The sequence below is a fragment of the Arvicanthis niloticus genome, chromosome 11, assembly GCF_011762505.2.
Source record: "Arvicanthis niloticus isolate mArvNil1 chromosome 11, mArvNil1.pat.X, whole genome shotgun sequence".
Taxonomy (NCBI): domain Eukaryota; kingdom Metazoa; phylum Chordata; class Mammalia; order Rodentia; family Muridae; genus Arvicanthis; species Arvicanthis niloticus.
The window spans coordinates 25,653,033-25,672,703 of record NC_047668.1 but is presented as its reverse complement, the minus strand read 5'-3'; the positions used below and the strand labels follow the sequence as shown (position 1 = coordinate 25,672,703).

The following is a 19,671-nucleotide window of genomic DNA, read 5'->3' as shown; positions in this document are numbered from 1 at the left end:
TAAAATGCAAAATGCTTGTTATCCATGCATGGATTCTTTTATTCCTTGCTTTATGTTTAGTTGCCTTTTCTCAAATATGCTTAGTTTGAGCATATTGTGTACACACACACACACACACACCCCTACCTAGTTTCTTTTTAAGAGTTAAAGAAGCAAGAAAGTTGAAATGTAAATATTCTACTGAATGATTAGTCGAATGCAAACTATTTATAATAAACTACTGAAAGGGAGTTTGTACCTGTTACAGGGCGTATATATAGCATAGAGCAGTTTTGCATAGTTACATTGTTTGAATTAAACATAGAATAAAGTGCCTCTTCAAACTCTGGCTTATTAAAATAGAAAGGGGAGGGAAAGGAGAAAGAAAGAGGAAGAAGGAAGAGTCCTTGTTTCTAGTAACTCTTCTTTTCAAATTCTAGTGAGAAAAATTCCAAGTATTGTCTATTCATGAGCATCTGCAAATCACATTTCAGCTTAACTGTCTCTTCTCTGATTTAATAGAAACTTTGATTGTTTTCTAGGATTTACATCCAGAGTAATTGTTTTTGCATTTTAATATAGAAGGAAGTAGATTGAATAAATGCATAACATATTAGAAATGCTATTAAGCAAACGATTCTGTGTGGTGCTATTGAATGAATGTTTTCTTTTACTCGTCTGAGCAAAACACAAATTTCTCCAATTATTTTTAAATTGATTGTTTTTTATTGTTGCCCAAGGAAGAGTGGGGGAAAATTCATTTATGTGTTGAGTCCACTTCTTTTGTCTGAAACAATGGCCCCGTCCACAACAATCACCACACAATCCAGGTATCCATCTCTGCAGGCCTGTAAGTGCAATTTACAGCTACACCCAGCATGTGAATTATTTTTTTCGCACCCACTTTAATTCCCGTTATTACAGCGTTATTTCTAATGCCCAGGTGTCTTCTAGCAGATGTATTTTTCTCATCTTTGCCCTGTTGCAACTGTAACTGTAAATATGATCTCCCCAGCACTCCTGCTAGGGAGTCATCAACAAACTCCCTTCAGCAGTGGTGGTGGAGAGAGAAGAAACATCTGTGCTTGTCAGACTAGCATCTGAAGAGGTCAAAAAAAGTTGTCACAATTGTCAGTGGGTTGGAAGAATAGGCCCACATGTGGTAGTGGAGGCCTTCAATCCCAGCTCTTGGATGCCAAGTGGAGAGTATCTTCCCAGGGTTTTATAGCAAGATCTTGTGTCAGACAGATGGACAAGAAAATATAAAATAAAACAAACAAAAGCAAGCAGGAAAACTCATACAGAGGCCTGAACAGTTTTAGATACTTGGGCTCCTAGTTTAGGGCTTCTATGTGTGAAGTGGATTAGGGATGAGTACTGTAATTCACTTAGCATAAAGACACTAAGCTGCTTGCCTTGCTGTGTGCTGACACTGGTGTGGCATGTCATAAGGTCCTGTGTAGCCTGCTTATGAAAAAGAAAGAGTAATTTTGGGGTCAAGAATGCTTCTCAGAATACTAATGGTATCTTACTTGTTCGTGTTTCTGACCTAGGCAAATGAACTTGCTTTTGCTGGTACATTAAGAATTGAGCCATAATTGGGTGGTGGTGGCACACGCCTTTAATCCCAGCTCTTGGGAGCCAGAGGCATGTGGATTTCTGAGTTCAAGGCCAGCCTGGTCTACAAAGTGAGTTCCAGGACAGCCAGGGCTACACAGAGAAACCCTGTCTGCAAACAAACAAACAAACAAACAAAAAACCTCCAAGAATTGAGACATAGACTCTTGTTGGGAGTGTTGTACATGGACTCAATAAGGGTATTGCTGGAATTAATATAGCTATCAGAGCTGTGTTGATAAATAAGGGTATTGCTGGAATTAATATAGCTATCAGAGCTGTGTTGATAAAAGTAGTTATGGTATAGGCAGTGTCTGAATCAAATTCCAGTCACACAGACAAGTGGCATTTTGATAATAGATTTTTTTTTCCCTTGCCAATAAATATGTAACAGATAATATAAATGAAGACAACAAAAGCAGTCCAATTTTTAAGGCTTGAAAAAAAGTAGGCCTCCTGTAAGGAGATTTGTTTCTCTAGGGTGGGAGGAACAATACAAAGCATGTTGTATTTGTTTCTTAAAAGGTACTCCAAGAGACACTTCCCAACAGCAAGCTAAATAGCATGTGGCAGTTGCCACAGCAACCCATTTTTGTGATTTGCAGAATAAGCAAGCGAACCTGATGCAAATTGTCAGTCAATGAATTGTGTTCTCATGGAAGCTGTAACATATGCAGCTTTTTTTTTGGTCAATTTGTGTGCATTTGTGGCACCTCATTCTCACGCACTTTCAATATGCCGTCATGCATCAATATTTTATTCTTCTGCGGTATAATTTTTGAGTTTCAGATATGATGTTAACTGGAATAACTAGATGTCAGATAAGATGTTTTTCTGTTATTGCAAATGTTAGGTTATTTGACATTTGTTTACAATTCTTCAGCATATTGGAATATTAATTCTTAAGTTTATGAGAAAGATTCAACTTAAACTTCTTTTAAGTGAGTATTTTTTTTTTTTTATAATATACATGGATAGAAACGTATTTTTCTCTCAGTGAGACCTATGCTACAGAAGTGGGCTTAGCTCTGGTCTGGAAATTCCTGTCATAGGTTCTCCTTTGCTCTGTGCTGTCTAGCAGGTGGGCCCACATATTATACGGGGGTCTATATTTATATATTCAACTTCTCCTTCTGTTCCCCTCTCCTTTTCTTTTACGTGTATAAGGCTGTCTCCATCTCTCCCTCCCACCTCTCTCTCTCTCTCTCTCTCTCTCTCTCTCTTTCTCTCTCTCTCACACACACACACATTTGTTTTCTTAGTCATTGAAATGTCTGAGAAGTTAAGACTTTCATGTTTTGAATCAATTTTGTTCATGCTCTAATGGAATAAGAACCTGGTTATTTCTACACATATTTAAAGCTGGAATAAATGAAACACGGGTTACTAGGAATCCACAAATGTCTCGTCCCTGTGTTCTCCTAGTAATTACCCCACTTAATCATCCCTTCTAACAGCCTTGCACTTCCTTTTATTTAAAGTCTATCTTTTGGACTTACTCCTAAAACCAGAAAAAGGACAGACTAAGTAATGGAGTACTGGGGAGACTTTTCTGTTATAGAGCATGGTTTCTCATGACTGTTGTCAACTGTACTCAGTAAGTTCATTTATCTTCTCTCATTTTTTCTTATAATTGATATGGTGATAGCATAAGCTTACAAAATTAAAAAATATAAACTGGAATCAAACAACAGAAGTGAGGACATTGCTTAACAAAAACATCTAAATAAGATGATACATGTCAATCTCTAAGGTAGTATTGACTTATGCATTGCAGAGCTATGGTGATGGAAACAGGACATAAAGGCAACCAAAGAAATAAAATTATATAACTGTTGTTTCGTCTCCAGCTGAGGTTTTATAATTGCACTTCTGAAAACAAAAACCAAACAAATGGCTCAAATCCATGCAGATAGGAAAGAGGCGATCCCTGGGCAGAGGGTCATTTCTCTAGCAAATTGGACTTTCCAAATGATTGCATGGATGTGAATCTGACCCCAGAGATAGATACAGGTCTAAGAGTGATGCTGCTTTTTTCTCAAACATGTCTTTCATGGATGGGTATTGCTTCTCTGTGCCTCACTTTGTTCTGTCCTCACCCAATAATACATGCAGTTCTCTTCTTTGTCTTTTTTGCTCTCCTGTGCTCTCAGAATGGTATTCAGTAGAACTAGTCTAGTAGTTTAGGAGTCAAACATAGACCCTGGATTTCCTGCCATTATATGTCACTATCTCCTTAACTTTTAAAGGATGAGTGATCATCATACTTGTCTTATAGAAATACTACAAAAATTAAATATCTAAAGTCTCAGTACAAATTCTTCCTGAAGCACAAAGTCATCACAACTGACAATCATTATCAAAATAACATTATTTCCATGATATTGCTACTTTGTTGGAGTCCACTGTACCTTACATCTGGCTTGGTGGTGCATATGTGCTAACAAATGGCAGCACAAAGAGAGAGCAGCTTAGATGGCATTTGCCTCTGATTGCCAGAAAAGCTTGCGGAATTTCCTTGCCTGGTAGACCTTTTTCCCTTATTATTTCTGTGTAAATAACTATTAAAGTCTGATGTAGTCTGATGATTTATATTTATTTCTATGTAAATAACTATTACAGTCTGGTACACTGGTGTAGTACTCTTGTCTGTTAAAAGACAATAGTAATTGGATACCAGTCACAGCTCAACATGGCAAGATTGTATAACCCTTAATGGTCTGCAGATGTTTTAAAAGTATCCAGTGTTTAGGTACATTGGAAAGTGTGTGTGTGTGTGTGTGTGTGTGTGTGTGTATGCTTGCTAGTACAGGAGCTGGGCTGTAAAATTCAATTATCAATGATAAATATCCAAGAAGTTGTTTCAGGGTTTTATTTATTTATTTATTTATTTATTTATTTATTTATTTATTTTGAGATGTTGGATACGGGCAGGTATTGTTTCTTGGGATGGAAAAAACAAAGTCTTATAGAAGTTGTTAATATTGATGTGAGTGTTGCTCTTTTTTTTTTTAGTATTTCCATAAAGTGCCAATGAGAGGACAAAGGGAGGAGGAAGGACACCCATCCCTGTGAAGTTCCAGTGACGAACAGACCCTGGGTAGTCTTACAGATCATGTTAGCATCATCAATTTAGAAAATATTGTAGCCAGAGTCTTAAGTCAATATCCCTACCTGGGCTTTCTTTTGGGAAAAAACTTACAGGTTGGTTTTGACTAAAGTTTGAAAACTGCCATGATACTTATCGCCAGTGTTATTGTTATAGGGTGTGTGCTTTGAAGCCTAGTACTGGGTGTAGCAAGGAACTATAAGGCTTTGGGTTTGAGCTGGAATGTCCAACAGGAAGAGAAAATCCTCTCAGTGTCACCAAGACATTTTCTTTTAGGTTTTCTTTATAGAAATGTGAAATCTCTGATGTTTTTTTGGTTGCATCATTTATGTGTGAGTTTTCATATAGTAATTTCTCAGTCCTTTGTCTTTTCTTCCTGTCTTAAAAAAAAAAAAAAAGAAAACTTCTGGAAGTCAGAGGCAAATGCCACTCAAGTAGCTTTTCCCCTGCCACTTCTGTCATTTCATCTTCACTCCTAAAATCATGTTGAGACACAAATTCAAAAACCCCAAACTTGGGATGTTAATAAGCTCAATGTAGAGTAATGTGTTACTACCAATAAAATGCTAGTCTAAAGAGACATTATAAAAAGTGACTATGCTGTTATGTAAGCATCTGCCAGACTCCAGCAGATGAGAGTGCACTGGAAAGGGATATTTCATGGAAATGTCCTACTGAGTTTCTCTGCAGAGCTCAGTAAAGAGAGAATATAATCTATACTTTGTGAAATTTCATCCTTACATCTGGTGCAATACTTGATAGGCAAGGGTTGAATCACCTGGTTTTGGGGGGTTCCAGTTGTTTCTTTAAATAATATGGTCACTTTGAGCAAGTAGCTTAATGTCTGTGTAGTCCATCGCAGTTTGTGGATTTGGTTAGGTGAATGCTGGCTCTGTATTTAATGACTTTTAGAATCAAATCTCCAGACAGTGTAGAATTCACTCATCAGTTTGGTGGCAATTTGGTATTGCTCGGTAGAATTACAGTTGGGCTGTGATAGAATATATGAAATGGGGGATGCACAAAAACACAGGCACAGGTGAATTTTTTCCATTTTAGATGTTCCTTCTAAGGATGTGGCATCCAGCTCCTGGTAGACTTCATCTGAGAGCCCAAAAAATGAGTGGCTTGTTTTCTAGACCAGGGAGAAAAGAGCTAGACCATGTTAACCACTGTCTTGTCTTTCTACAAGTTGACTAAATTCACTTGTTGGGATGTATCAATCAGATCTCTTAAAGCTAGACCTGTAATTCATTTAGTCACACCCAAAATCTATGTTTTGGGGAAAATATAACATGACATACCTATTATATGCATATTTTGTATGAATTTAAGCAATTTTCACAGATTAAAATCTTTACTTGTCAGACAATAGAACAGCAAAGGCTGATATTTAGTTATTTAATGCTTAAGTTTTTTGTTTGTTTGTTTTTTTCAGAAATTCACTATAACTTCTGGGTTCTTACTCTCAGAGTTTGTAAAATTCTACATTTTAATAAAATTATCAAGGGAGTGGACAAAAATACTCGAGTCTATTTGCTGTGATACATATACCACTTATTAACCATATGAATGTATCCATGCTTGATTATCAAAATGGAATACCATTTTTCAATGAATGACCAAGTATCCTGTCTTAGAATATCTCTGCCTTCAAAGATACATAGAAGCCACTACCAAGTATGAACACAGACAATATGTTTTTATATAGTTGGGCATAATGGTGTGTAATGGCAAACCTCATGCCTAAGAGATATTTACAGATGCATGCATTAGTGCCTCTAGTACAGTATGGGAAATAATTTTTCTGCTGGCCCAGGAAAAGAGTTCCCATTCTAGATTGGAGAAATTATGGAACATATTTAAACTTAGAACTGCTTCTCATCTTTTTCCAGTTATTCAAAGTATAGAAAAATAATAGAAAATTGGCAGTATTTTCCAAACTGAGTCATATCTTGGGAGTAAAATGATAAGTTAGAAACATTGTCCTCTTATGCAATTTGTAAGATATTTATGGTCAAGAAAACTTAAGTTATTTTAAATGCAACTTCTGTTCTCTAAAATGAGATAGAAATCTTAGAAGTTCATAAGTCACTCTGCAATTAGTGTATGTTGTACTTGTCTGGTTTTACATATTAATAAATATATTTAAGTGAAATATTTTAATTAGTTGACCTATACTAAGTGTTTGTTATTCATGAAATAAGAATGTTCTCTCTAGTTATAGCATGTGGCAAAAGACAAAGATTGACTAAATATTGTGTAAGGTCTTTGTAGATGAACTGAAAACTGTGAGCCCGTTGTTAGGAATGTCTGTGACAAGTGCTTCCCATTGAAGAAACATTAACCTTTTTCTAAAATTTTCATTGGCATGAAACAATAGCATTTTTCATCATAGTGTGGGTTTTGCCATCAATTTAAAAAGTGGAATTTAAGCCCTTTGCCACTGAATAAACTTGGAAAGTTGTGTATTCACGTGGAGCTTTAGCTTCCTCATGGAGAGATGAGATGGATACAGAAATTAGCCAGGGTTCAGGACATGCTGTGTTGAATCGGTGCTGGAAAGCCCCTCTCTTCCTCCCTTCCCTTCTTCATTCATTGTTATAAATAACTACAAGAAGTAGCAGGACATATGCTATTAAAAGTTCTTAATTAAAAATTGTTCACGTTGAGCAAGCAAGATGACTTGGGGTTGGGGTAGAGAAGCTTGCTCCCAAACCTGAAAGCCGTGTGCTCAAAGGAGAGGACTGAGTCCACCAGCCTTGTCCCTGGCTGCCTTATGTGTGCAGCACAAGCGCATGCACACCCAAACACAAAGATAAGGACAGCGATGTATAATGATTTTAATATATTCATGTCCTTCATGGACTTTTAGTTGGGTGATGTCGCATGAGACTACTTTTCATTGCTTCAGAACTGAACATTTTAGATACTTGAATTTTCTTTTTCATTAGTCTAACTAGTTATGATCTAAAATATTTTTTCATATTGTTAAGACATTGTATGTGTAGTCATTGCAGGAAGCCTCAGTTGAAAAAAAAATCACGAGGGTCAATTCTCTTCCTTCTACCAAGTGGGTTTTAGAGATGGAATTCAGGTTGTCAAGCTTGATGACGAGTGCTTTTCCTCACTGTACAAGCTTTAGTTAAGAACAGTTTTACATTTATTTCTTATTTAGCTTTTGTGTCTAGGACATAGAAGTTGAAGAATTCCCCTGCTAACCTTTGGGGGGGGGCATAGTGAGAAACTCAGCAGCTTTACAAAGAACCAGCATAGATGGTTTCTGATGAAGTTTTAGGTTTGGCTTAGAGTTCACTTTGAAAACCAAATGACAGATTCCATCAATTAACTCTATAGAGCTGGAAAGTTATTGATACTGGACAGGATCAATATGTTTCACTGACAATTGATGCTCTTGCTTCAGTGGTGTTGTTCCGACATTTTCTATTTTCTTGATTAAGAGAGAATGCATGAAGACAGAGTGTCAACAGATCGAGCTTAGATGTTTCGTGGGATTATTATAAATCTATATTGAAATTCGAGGCACGTGAGCTAAGATGTGTATTTTTTTTTCCTCAGTGCCATTGTTGTGCTGTGTGACCTCAGGTGATGATGCATGTTGAATTTCACTTATAAAATGTGAAGGGAGATATCTTATGAGCTGAAATTCACTTGTCATTTGTGAACTGAATTATAAAATTGAGTTTAGGCCATCTAATGTATATCAACACTTAACTATAAGTAAGTGAAGAACTACCCTACTCAGAGGGAAAAAGAAACATGTGAGCGAGTGTTGCAAAGAGCTTCTCTGCTTGAGTGTGGTATGGAATGATGAGCCTGAATCTAGGATGGTGCATCAGACTAGCTGCATTCTCGGGAGGCAGGGTTGATGTGTATGACAGAAAGGGCATGTCTTGTAGAGCCACGCTTACTTAGGCTCCTTTTCCTGTTCTGTCTTTAATTGCTTTATTCCTTTTCTCTTCTGGGCCTTGTTTCACTCTTTATAGCATGGAATTCATAATAGTACTTCATGTGGCTCTTGTAAGCACTAAGGACTCACTCGCTCGGCCACAGGGTTTAGCACATAATGGATGGTATTGATCAATGAGAGTTGCTAATATCACTACCATTACCTGAGTCAAAGAGTACGTTCTAAGACAGGTAGTGTGGTTTGAACTTACAGGTTTTTCTGGTCACATAATTTATGCCATACTATTTATTTTAATTCTCCATTTCTTTGACCATTTTGTACAGTAACAGCATAATGTAAATGAAAAATGGGACATTGAAAGGAAACTGAAATTTTCTTGCTTCTTAAAAACAAAGTAACTGATTAAGGAAATGGCTTGGCAACAGGCTCACTGATTTATAAAGATGTTGCCTCGCATCACCTGTATCACTCTTTGAGCAGCTGTAGTGCATGTAACAAATGTGTGCATGATAAACTGCAGTCAGAGGAACAAATATAAGTGACATATTTGGGAAGTGAATGCATTCAGGTATTCACACAGCAAATTGACTTGTTGGATGAATATAGTCTAAGCTCATATCATATAATGACATTTTGTATATTTTTTTCCATGCAAAACACTACAGCCAGAGCTCTCCAGGTCTGTGTGTGCTTTGAATATATTTCTGTTCCATGTCGGATGCTCACATGATGGTCTCTTTCCTTCCTACTGTCCTTTCTCTTTGTTAATGGTAAGGTAAGGTGGACCCTTTCCTTACTCTATACTTTTGTTCTCAGTGCCTTAGGCACCTTCAGTGTAAGGACATCACCCCCTTGCCCTTCGCAAGAATTAGAAAGCCATCGTCGTAGCTGTATATGGAAGTGATTCCCAGCAACCACTGAAATTTCAGCAAAGGTCACTGTGCTCCCCTGCGTCCTGCAGGTGTTGAATACTCTGCTGAACATAGTTAGTACTCGGTGTTTCTGAGACTGACTTTTGATAAAAATAGAATGAAGTAGAGCCCATGAGCACTGTTAGGAAGCTCTGCTAGGCTGAGATTCTTAGGCATATGAATGTAGCATAAGGAGAATGAATATTCTAAAGTTATAAGGGCAAATATCAGTCATTTGGTGAAATATCAGTCATTATATGTTTGGTTTCAATACCTGTTTTAATTTTCTTTTTTTATTTTCTTAGCCAGAGTAAACTTACAAGTTTGTTGACAGTGTAATTTAAATGCCTCATTTTTTGTCATAAAACTGTAGTGAATTATAGAAAAAAATGTTTTAAGGCCTGCATCTACTGAAATAATTTGACTTTCATTATTAATTTAATAGTTTTAGGAAAATGTATAAGCCTAAATCCACCTTTTTTTTTTTTACTATGGTTAATGAAGCCCCTTATATATGTCCTATAGTCAAAACATCCTGCATTTTCATTGCTCAAAATTGCTGTGAATCTGAGGCTTTCTGTACTCCTGCCTCTGGTACACTTGTGAGCAGAGTCCTGGGAGCAGGTCTGTGCCGGGTCCTGGAGTCCTTGCTTTGTACAAGCAGAAAAATACCACTTTCCTTCCTGGTTCCATGGGGACATTGATCGTAATGGTTTCAGCCTCTGGAAAAAGAGAACTAAGTACTGAGACAAAACCTTTTACTGCCTTCGTGGGCCTGCGTGGTGTGGACCGGCAAAAGTTCACGAAGACCGAATCTCCCTGCATGGAGCTGCTCTGAGCTACAGGCAAAAGTTCATGAAGACTGAATCTCCCTGAATGGAGCTGCTCTGAGTCATGGGATGTTTTACTTGCTAGAAGTAGAACTTGACAACACATATGTGGTTCTTTTTGCTTTGTTGTTGTTGTTTGGTGGGGGTAGTGGTGGTGATGGTAATGGTGGGTTGATTTGGTTATTTTGCCTTTTTAAATTTGGGATAATTTCATTCGTTTAAAAAACAAAATTACTTTTAAAAGTTCAAAACAGTATCACTTAGGCTTTCAGACTAAGAAATGTTTTGTCAACAAAGTTTGTTGGCATTTTACCGTCACCATTTTGCAAACTTAGCAGTTTGTATTCTTAACATTAGTAGTGGCATTTCTGAATTGTGTTTAATTCCTCCTTGTGGTTGACTAACCAGGAAGGAGATACCCAAGGAGTAGCTTCTCTGTTTACTTTCACTGGGGTGGATCTTCTAGAGACCCGAGAACTTACTTCTTAAACTTTGGTAACCTAGAGAAGCCCCTGAGTAACATATTACCTCATTGCACGCAGTTTTTGAGACCCCTGCCATTCATAGAGTGTCAGACAATCGGAAGAGGAGGAAGAATGCTTTAGAGCATTTCTTTCTAAAGATTGATGCATTTTTAAAAATTACCTAGTACAGGCATGTCATGTGCTTTGATTAACTCCTCCCCATTATCTCAGTTTCAGCCACCTCCTACCATATGGGAAAATGACAGTTTTCTCGAAGTGACATGGCCCGTAATAGGCTGTGGAAGCCCCACTGGATGCGCCCTCTCCCCCCCTCCCCCCAGGCATACATCGTCAGTCTAAATGGTTGTTTTTTCCTATTTAACACAGGCAGGGCACTTCTAAACTGTAATGTCAATTAAGAAATGTAGTTTTTAGTTTGCAGAAATCAATGGAGATCTATATCGACACCATGTGGAAGACATAAGCCTAGAGAGGGTCAGGTCCAGAGAGGGAGTTAGCAAAATGTAAGGTGGCTTCCCGAGTTTCAGGCTTGGCAGTGAGTGCTGCTCTCCTGCCACCTGCTCACCCAAAACTTTGGCTTCGCCCACTGTCTCTTCCCTAACAAGACCTTACTTAGGAGAATTACTATGCGTGACCTTCCAGGTTGCTGAGGGGCAAAGGTGAAAAGACGGTTTGTGAGTATTAAATCTCCACCATCACTCTGTTGCTATGCATTTTAACATCCTTTTTGATTTCCCCAAAGTTTCCGGGTCCGTTGATTACTATTATGTTAATTAAACTTTGGAGAACATTTTAGAAACAGATAGAAATTTTACAAAAGGAAAAGAATCCTGTGAGCTGTAAAAGTAGAGAAATGGCATTGCTTATAAGGGCTGTCACGCCTAAAATAAAAACAGTAGTTCAGAATTGGGACAAGGAGGCAAATTGTTTTCTACTGGCACCTACAGGCTGGGCGTGGGGAGTGAGAATGGACAGTGAGTGAGGAGAGGGCAATCTTATGTGTCTTGAAATATTTGAGAGAAAAATAATTTTCTTAGGAAAATGGATTCTTAGGAAAATGGATTCTTAGGAAAATGTACAGCTTCCAATTAACAACTGCATCTCTAGGCCAAGGGTAGGTGAGTTCTTCCTCAGATTTTGAACAGCTGGGGAACACTCTGAAGTGTATGACTCACCTTAGAGTGTAATGCGCTGTATATAAATGAGAACCGGGGTTTGAAATGTCTCTGTGTTGTGCACTTGAAGTAATCACTGTTATTGGATGGTGACTTCTGTTTCTATAGTACTTTATTATTTTGATAAACACTTTTAAAATGGTGTATAGTCTGCATCTTTCTCTGAGTCAGGGGAAGCCAACTTGGAGTAATGGAATGAACATACAAAAAGCTTCTTCTCTAGAACTCTCTAGTAAATAGCAAATTTAAGATCTAATGACATTTTATTTCATTATACCAATAAAAACGTTAAACTCTTTGGTCCTCTTCACATATCAAATGAACATATTGGAGGGATTGCTTTTTATTCTAATATACTGTTAGCCTATGAGGATACCATGTTTTATTCTCCTGTGCTGAGGCTGTGTAATTGTGTAAAATATTTAATGGTCTCTTTAGAAAGAAAATAGGCTTTCTTTATGGTCTAAAGATGAATGAATATGATAGCAAAGAGGTTCATACAAAATTTACATTTATTCAAGTATAGTAAGTGAGCAGGTAGATAGATACTGTACTTCACTAAGATTTGAGGTTACTGTTAAGTCTCCCTCACTAATCTTGTACTGATTGACTTCCAAACAGAATCTGTGGAGAGTCTATCCTCCTTCTGTCAAATAAAAGGAAACATTTTTATTTATTCTCCACATTATTTTTTCTCATCCACTGGTAACATCTACTTTTTCATACTAGAATTTTATTTCATTTTACATCATGACCACAGGTTTAGATGTCATCATGTTTGCCTCCTAGACACACTTTACATGAGGGGTAGGATTCTATGTTGTCCTATGAACAGATGGTACCCAGTGAAGTTTTCCTACGTTCCTTGTATAGGGCATATGAGAGCTCCGTGTTGACAATGTGGATAAGCTTTATAGATGTGTTTAGTGTTTATTGCTATGTTTATTTTCATATATCAAAGAAACAACTGATAAATAGCTCAGCACCCAAAACTCAAGCCATGTAGACTATATATGTAGACATTGTCTCTCAAGACAGGTTAGAACCATCTACTTTTTATTCATTTATTCTTTGGGTCACAGTTACTTAGGTTTGAAGTAGGGGCTCACTTTTGACAATGCTTGTAGCTTCCTTTTAATGAACTTCAGATCCACCAGCTTAGCACTAACATTTCACTTAAAATATTCCTTTGGTTACAAACCTTTCTGATCTACTGCCTTAGCTTGTGGTGGGCACCAATGTTACCTTCAACAGCAATTTTACACCAGGAAGAGGGAAACCTAAGAGTAAGGGAAAATTGCAACTTCAAACCAATTTGGGAACAAAGACTAGTAAATACATTAGTGTTTCATAATTGGTTACCTCTTCATCATCCCTAAACTGCTGCCCTAGAAAGCAGGTGATACACTTTATTAAACCATTAACAGCAGCAACAACTACAGCCATCAAAGAAAAATCCCACCTAGTCACCAGCATTCTAACTTAGCACTTTGCCTGTGACAAGCAGCACCCTGAAAAGATGGCCCTTTGCGGCTTGCCTTGCACAAAGCTATCATTTCCAATTCTGTTTCATAACTGCCGAGAGCATGGGTGGCCAAATCTCCCGGACATGCCTGTGTGTCCATCACCCAGCACGGGTGGGTGGGTTACCATACACCAAACTCACTGGTACATCCGGACACCACCCAGGGCCTGAAGTGTCAGTATTTTTCAGATCCAAGTTGGTACTGCTGATATACAAAATATATATAAGAACATCTCTAAGGTTAAAGAGCGAATCCGCTGAGCTTAGCTGTTCTTGGTTGTGATTTAAAATTAGGCTGGGTAAGATTTAGGGATATATGTGTTTGTGTCTCGTATGAAAACTTTCCCAGGAAAGGGTCTGGGCAAAAGCTGACAGCCACACTGCAGTGCTCCATTACAGGCGTTTGAGATGAGGAGCCGAGTTTTTACTGGCAGCCCTCCCTCCCGCTCAGGAAGTTAGGTGCTACCTCAAAATAACGGATCCAATCTGTTTCAACAGCAGCACTTCTAATGAATAGGAGAGAAGCAAATGCAACAGCTTTCCTCCCAGTAATAAATCATTGTGTTTTTTGTATAGATTGCATGTGGCGTTGGAGGCAGCGCGAGCCAGGCTGCCAATATTGCTAGCTAATGCTTCAGCTCCTTTCATTTTTCACTCCGAGCAGGAACCCTTTCCTGAAACTTGTTCATTTCACAGAGGGAAAAATCGAAGGCAGCGGCAGATTGTCAGACTGCTTTATTGTCGTCGTTCACAAAGGTCGCTGGAATTAATTGACTCCTTATGTTACATATTGTAAACTGACTCATTTTTTTTTGACATGTTGATAGGAAGGTGGCAGGATCTAAGTGGCTGCTTATTGTCTTTCTATCCTGGCATCTGTTGTAGACTAGGAAACCAGTAAGTCTGAAACCACAATTTAGGAAAGGAATAGCACCCACTTTCAAAGCAGACTCCAATAACTGTGAGTTGAACTAAGAGAAGAGAGAGGAGAGCTCCAGCAGATGAGATATAAATGCTGGGTTTGTTTTAATGTCTCCACGGGACCCATTAGCTGGGGCAGTGAAGGTTTCCCCAGCCATCCTCAATTGGTGGTGTCGCTTTGAAAGCATATTCTAAGTAGCTGGCTTTCTCTTACAAGATTGGAAGTAAAAATCGGTCCACAGAGTATTCCATGAATCATCACTACATGGATGCTCTAAGTTGACTGACAGTAATTCTGTCTCAAAGGCGTTGCTTCTGGAACCGAAGATGGGGAACTCGGGGCACAAGTAATATTTGTTGTAGCAGGGCACACTGTTTTCCTGATAAGTATTTTAAATTTGTACTTATTTTTCTATTTGTCACACCGTCTCCTTTTCGCTAAACTAGGAAGATTCTCACTCATGGTCATAGCCTGACTTCACTAAAATTAGAGCCACTGAAACAAGGACATATTGTTAAAAAATGAATAAATTAGAGCCGAGTTAAGCCACCCCGCTCAGTGAGAGCAAAGGGAATATGACAGTCTGTCTGAGCAAACAGTCTTCTTCGTAAATAGGAAATGCACTCCGAAGCCATCCTACTGCGATCGTGTTAATTACCAAAGGCGATTAGAACTCTTCTGGTTCATAGGACCCTTTTTACCTAGCATGGTTGCTTCTTGGGCTGCATTAGCAAGCAGACGCTTGCACTGTCCCTTCAGAGCAGTGAGAGGATGGGATATTATTAAAGGGAAGTCATTTACCACAATCTGTAAGATGTAGCCTGGCAGAAATTCAATAACTGTTTGTGATATGCTCATTCGGCTACTCTGCCTGGTGCCCTTCACTCCTGACACACAACAGCGTTCACCTTAATCTCCATCCCCTGGGGCAGGGGGGAAAACAACGCCTCATTGGCTTCCGAACAGAGAAACATGAGTGATCTGCTTTTCATTACAAGAACCGTAGGGGGAGAAAGGACTCCGATTTTTCCATCTCCCTCTCTCTCACCCATCTCTCTGTTTCTCTTTCTGTCTCCCCTCTCTCTGGCTGCCTTCTCTCCCAGCCTCCCGGTCTCCTTCCTCTTTCTCCAGGCTTCTCTCTTGGTCGTTCTGTTCTCTTCTCTCTCCCTCCTCTCTCTCCTCCCCCGGCACTGCTTTTTCTCTCCCACTCACATCCTCTGATGGGCATTCAGGCTAGTAAAATGCCTGCTTGAGAATCCCACGAACACAGCTAGGCACACGCAGAGCCAGCGGGGTTTGCATGTTCACTCAAAAGTAAAATGCAAAGAAAAAAATGCCCTTAGAATTCAGACAAGGGTGAAGCATCAAAGGAGAATTGATGTGTAAAAACTCAGGCACCAACAAAAACACGAAAGAGGAAACATTTAAATAGATAGGTATATTTTAAACTTACCTTGCCTTAGCAGATGCAGGGATAGCCCTCCTCCGGTGCCCCTGCTTGCTCAGTTCCTTGGCTGAGATAATCACATGGCTGTCTTCTTGCCCCGGTATAAATAGGTGCATATGTATGTGTAATAAAGTATACACAATTATATACTATAGATATGCACACATGCAAGCAATGGTATCTCTCTTTCTCTCTTTTTCTAAAATATAAAGGAAGGCAGGAGCCTGCAGCTAGGATTCCTTCTTTTGACTGGAACTCTCTCCGGCAGCAGCAGGCTGAGGCTCTCAATCCAGCGGAGAGAGATCTTGGTAGCTGGCTTTATTTCTCCTCGTTTCCATGGTGGTTAGTGGTGCATCGCTCACCAGATCAGTTGTCACACTGACATGGTGCTGCCTGCTCAGCGGTCATTAATAACTGAACACCCTCCACTCCCCTGAGAGGAGCCAATCGCTTCAGACTGCCAAGATGTAGCACTCGCAGCTGCTCTAGCCTGGTTGGCTGAAGCAGCCTGTCTGTCCTATGACAGCGCTGCTTAGGGTACAAATAAATGAAACAGGCTTGCATATTTTCCTTGGAATCATTTTCTTTTCTTTCCTTTTTTTCTTTTGGAGCAGTGTGCAATTTTCAACAAGTTTTCCCATTTGAGGTGTTATCAGTCATTTGGAGAAACTGTGGGGTTTTTTTTGTTTGTTTGTTTGTTTGTTTTTGTTTTTCTTTTCCTCTGAGAACAGACAGGAAACACTTATGAACAAGGATTTCCTGAATATTAAAAATACTTGGTAGCGACTGTGACTCCCTGTCTGTGGAGTTCAGCAGTGGCTTTACAGTTGAGGAGAACAGCCTGCAGCTCTCTCCTGTCCTTGTTTCATTCCCTACAGATCCTGCTTAAATCAGCCTGTGTGCATGCAGTTAACAGTCTCTCTCTCTCTCCTCTCTCTCTCTCTCTCTCTCTCTCTCTCTCTCTCTCTCTCTTTCTCTCTCTCTCTTCCTTCCTGACTTCTCTCCCTCCCTTTCTTTTTTTTCTTGTTGATGATTTTTTTTGTGTGTGCAGGTTTTTGTTTTCTCATTTGTTTAGGTTTTACAATGACATTTCTTATCTGCACTGAGCAGATTTTAAAATTACAACACATATTTGCTTCTCCAAAGCTCACAACAATAGTGTGTAAGGAGAAGCACTTACAAAATAAACTTTTTCAATTATAGCCACTTCTCTATACATGGTATAATAAATCTGATCCCACACCTTGGCTATGTATTGTATGTGGATCTGTTTGTGCCTGTACATGTATGTGCCTGTGTATGTGTTTCACATGTATGATTTATTACTCAGGGATGCTTTTATCAACAATAGACTGAATACTTAAAATTATCTCTTTTTGTACTTAAGGCTATCAACTCTGAATGGCTACTTAACTAGAAAAATGGTTTCATAGGAATTATATGTAAAACATTTTGAATATTTAAACTAGAAACCATGCCAGCATAGTCTTGTGTTCAGCTCCAGAACGACTATGACAAGTAGAAGAATGTAAAGGCATGTTTTACAAACAGTATACTGGAGAGACATCCTGAGAGGAGTGGAACATGGGATCAATTTTCAACAGGTCCAAAGCTGCCTTATCTGGGTCCAGCCCTTGCTTTGCTAGACTGCCCTCTAGTGGAGGAAAAGAAAATGGCATTTATTAGATGTACTGGGGGAGGGGGGAACAACAAAAAGCAAAAGCATTAGCACCTAATTGTTTCTTAAGGTGTTTATTGAAGTGACTTAAACCAGCGTTCTACATCATGACCATATGCCTGGAACTTTAACCTCACCAACATTGTCTTTTGACTGCCAAATGCTTTCATGTTGTAGTTTTTTTTTTTTTTTTCAAACAAAATCTATGAATGGTTTAGTTATTTGTTGTATTGATTAAGTTGTTGACAGAGTCAGGGGCCTTTACCTTCTGCCTAGGCACTTTGAATGCTGGTATTGTAAGTGTTCCTCATAATATCGTTATTTTAATATATAATTGATAACTCTAATCTTTTCGATATACATGAATACTAAACAAAAGTGGCTTCTTCATTGGCAAAATGACACCTACTTCTGAATGTTATCCTCTTACCAGACTCTTACAGGTACTTGAGCATCCACTCAGAGGTGTGGGAGGATGATGACTGTGGCCTGTTACACTGGAGTGCATCTCATATGACTTAATAGTCCAATAATTTTACTTTCTTCACTAGAAACATACTGAATTTTCATACTCATTTTAAATATTTATACACCAAGAATTGTGCTATAATTGTAACAACTATTTGAAAAAAATTCCTTTTATGTTATGCTGATTCCTTAAGCACTTTGTTTTGAATGTTATTAATTATACAATCAACAAATCTAGTAATCTGTTGATTATTATAATGTATTGATTACAATATGCTCTCATAATGAAGATAAGTTGTGAGGCTCAAACATGATAAAAATACCTTTTAAAAATAAAATTAACAGGAGGCTAGAGAGATGGCTCAACTGGTTAAGAGTACTAACTGCTCTTCCAGAGGACCTGGCTTCGATTCCCAGCACCCACATGACAGCCCACAACTGTCTGTAATGACAAGAAAAATAAATAAATAAATAAATAAAACTATTAATAACTTGTATTACTTAAATTCAAACTATTCATACATTCAAAAAAGGTTTTTACAATTAATTAGGATTGAATACTATTTCAAAAACTGCCTTATATATAATAATTTCCTAGAAAAAATGTTTTAAAGAAATGTCTGCTGTATTTTCAAATGTAAGAAATGTGATTGCTCTTTGAATGTAGGTACATGATAGATCAAAAATATGTCTTTAAGTATAATACTTGTCTTTAAGTGTGATATCATGGGGCATTAAAAGATGAGTCTTTATTAGCAGGGAGGGATAACTCTGGCCATGATTGAAGAAGATGTGAACTCTCTTTGGCTGTAGGTTTCTCCTGCTAAAATTATCAGCAGCATGGAATCGAAGTGTGTTAGGGGTTTCTTAACTTACCAGGGAAGACAGTCATTCAGTGTAATATTATTAGGTCTCCTCTCTATAATGAAGCACCCTATGAGGATATCTCTGTGTAGATTGATAAGAATTTAAGAGCATTAGATGCCCTAAAATTGTTTGTGGTCATCAGAAGCCATAATATCATGGAATTTTAATGTTCTAGAAAAACTGTTCTCAACTTGTGTGTCATGACCCCTTTGGCAGTTATATGACCCTTTCACAGGGGTCCCATGTTCAATATCCTACATATTAGATATTTACATTATAATTCATAATAGTAGCAAAGTTACAGTTATGAAATAGCAACAAAAATAATTTCACATTAGGGGGTCACCACAGTATGAGGAACCACATTACAAGGCACCAGCTTTGGGAAGGTGGTGTTTTAGAAAGGCAAGAGACATGTTTAACTATTATACACAGCTGCTCACAGAGAGCCAGAGGTAAAGTGCCTCAACTCCTGAGTGTCTCAGCCCCATTACCCTGTCATCTCGTGGATGATGGACAAGTGTGCTTTTTCTCTTTGCTCCTTCTTCCGTGCTCTCTCCTGCTTTCTTCTTTTTCTCCCCTTCTTTCTGTATTTCACTTACAGTATGTTCATAGTGATAGAAACTGTACATTGCAAACTCACTACATAATGATTGTACATTTTATCTATATTGTGTATCTGTATTATAGCAGTCATCACATGAGTGTTTCATATAATTAAAATGAC

General features: G+C 38.3%; 2 protein-coding genes across 6 annotated transcripts in view; one reads left to right on the top strand and one right to left on the bottom strand.

Moving 5' to 3' along the window:
• Window positions 1–16,418, bottom strand: part of Lrrn3 (leucine rich repeat neuronal 3) — a 31,652-nt gene extending 15,234 nt beyond the window's left edge. Inside the window, exon 1 of the mRNA XM_034514316.2 lies at window positions 15,938–16,418. The gene's annotated coding sequence lies outside the window, so the exon portion shown is untranslated. The remainder of the gene's footprint in view (window positions 1–15,937) is intronic.
• Immp2l (inner mitochondrial membrane peptidase subunit 2) overlaps window positions 1–19,671 on the top strand; it is an 826,273-nt gene that overhangs the window by 414,401 nt on the left and 392,201 nt on the right. The gene's annotated exons all lie outside the window — the stretch shown is intronic.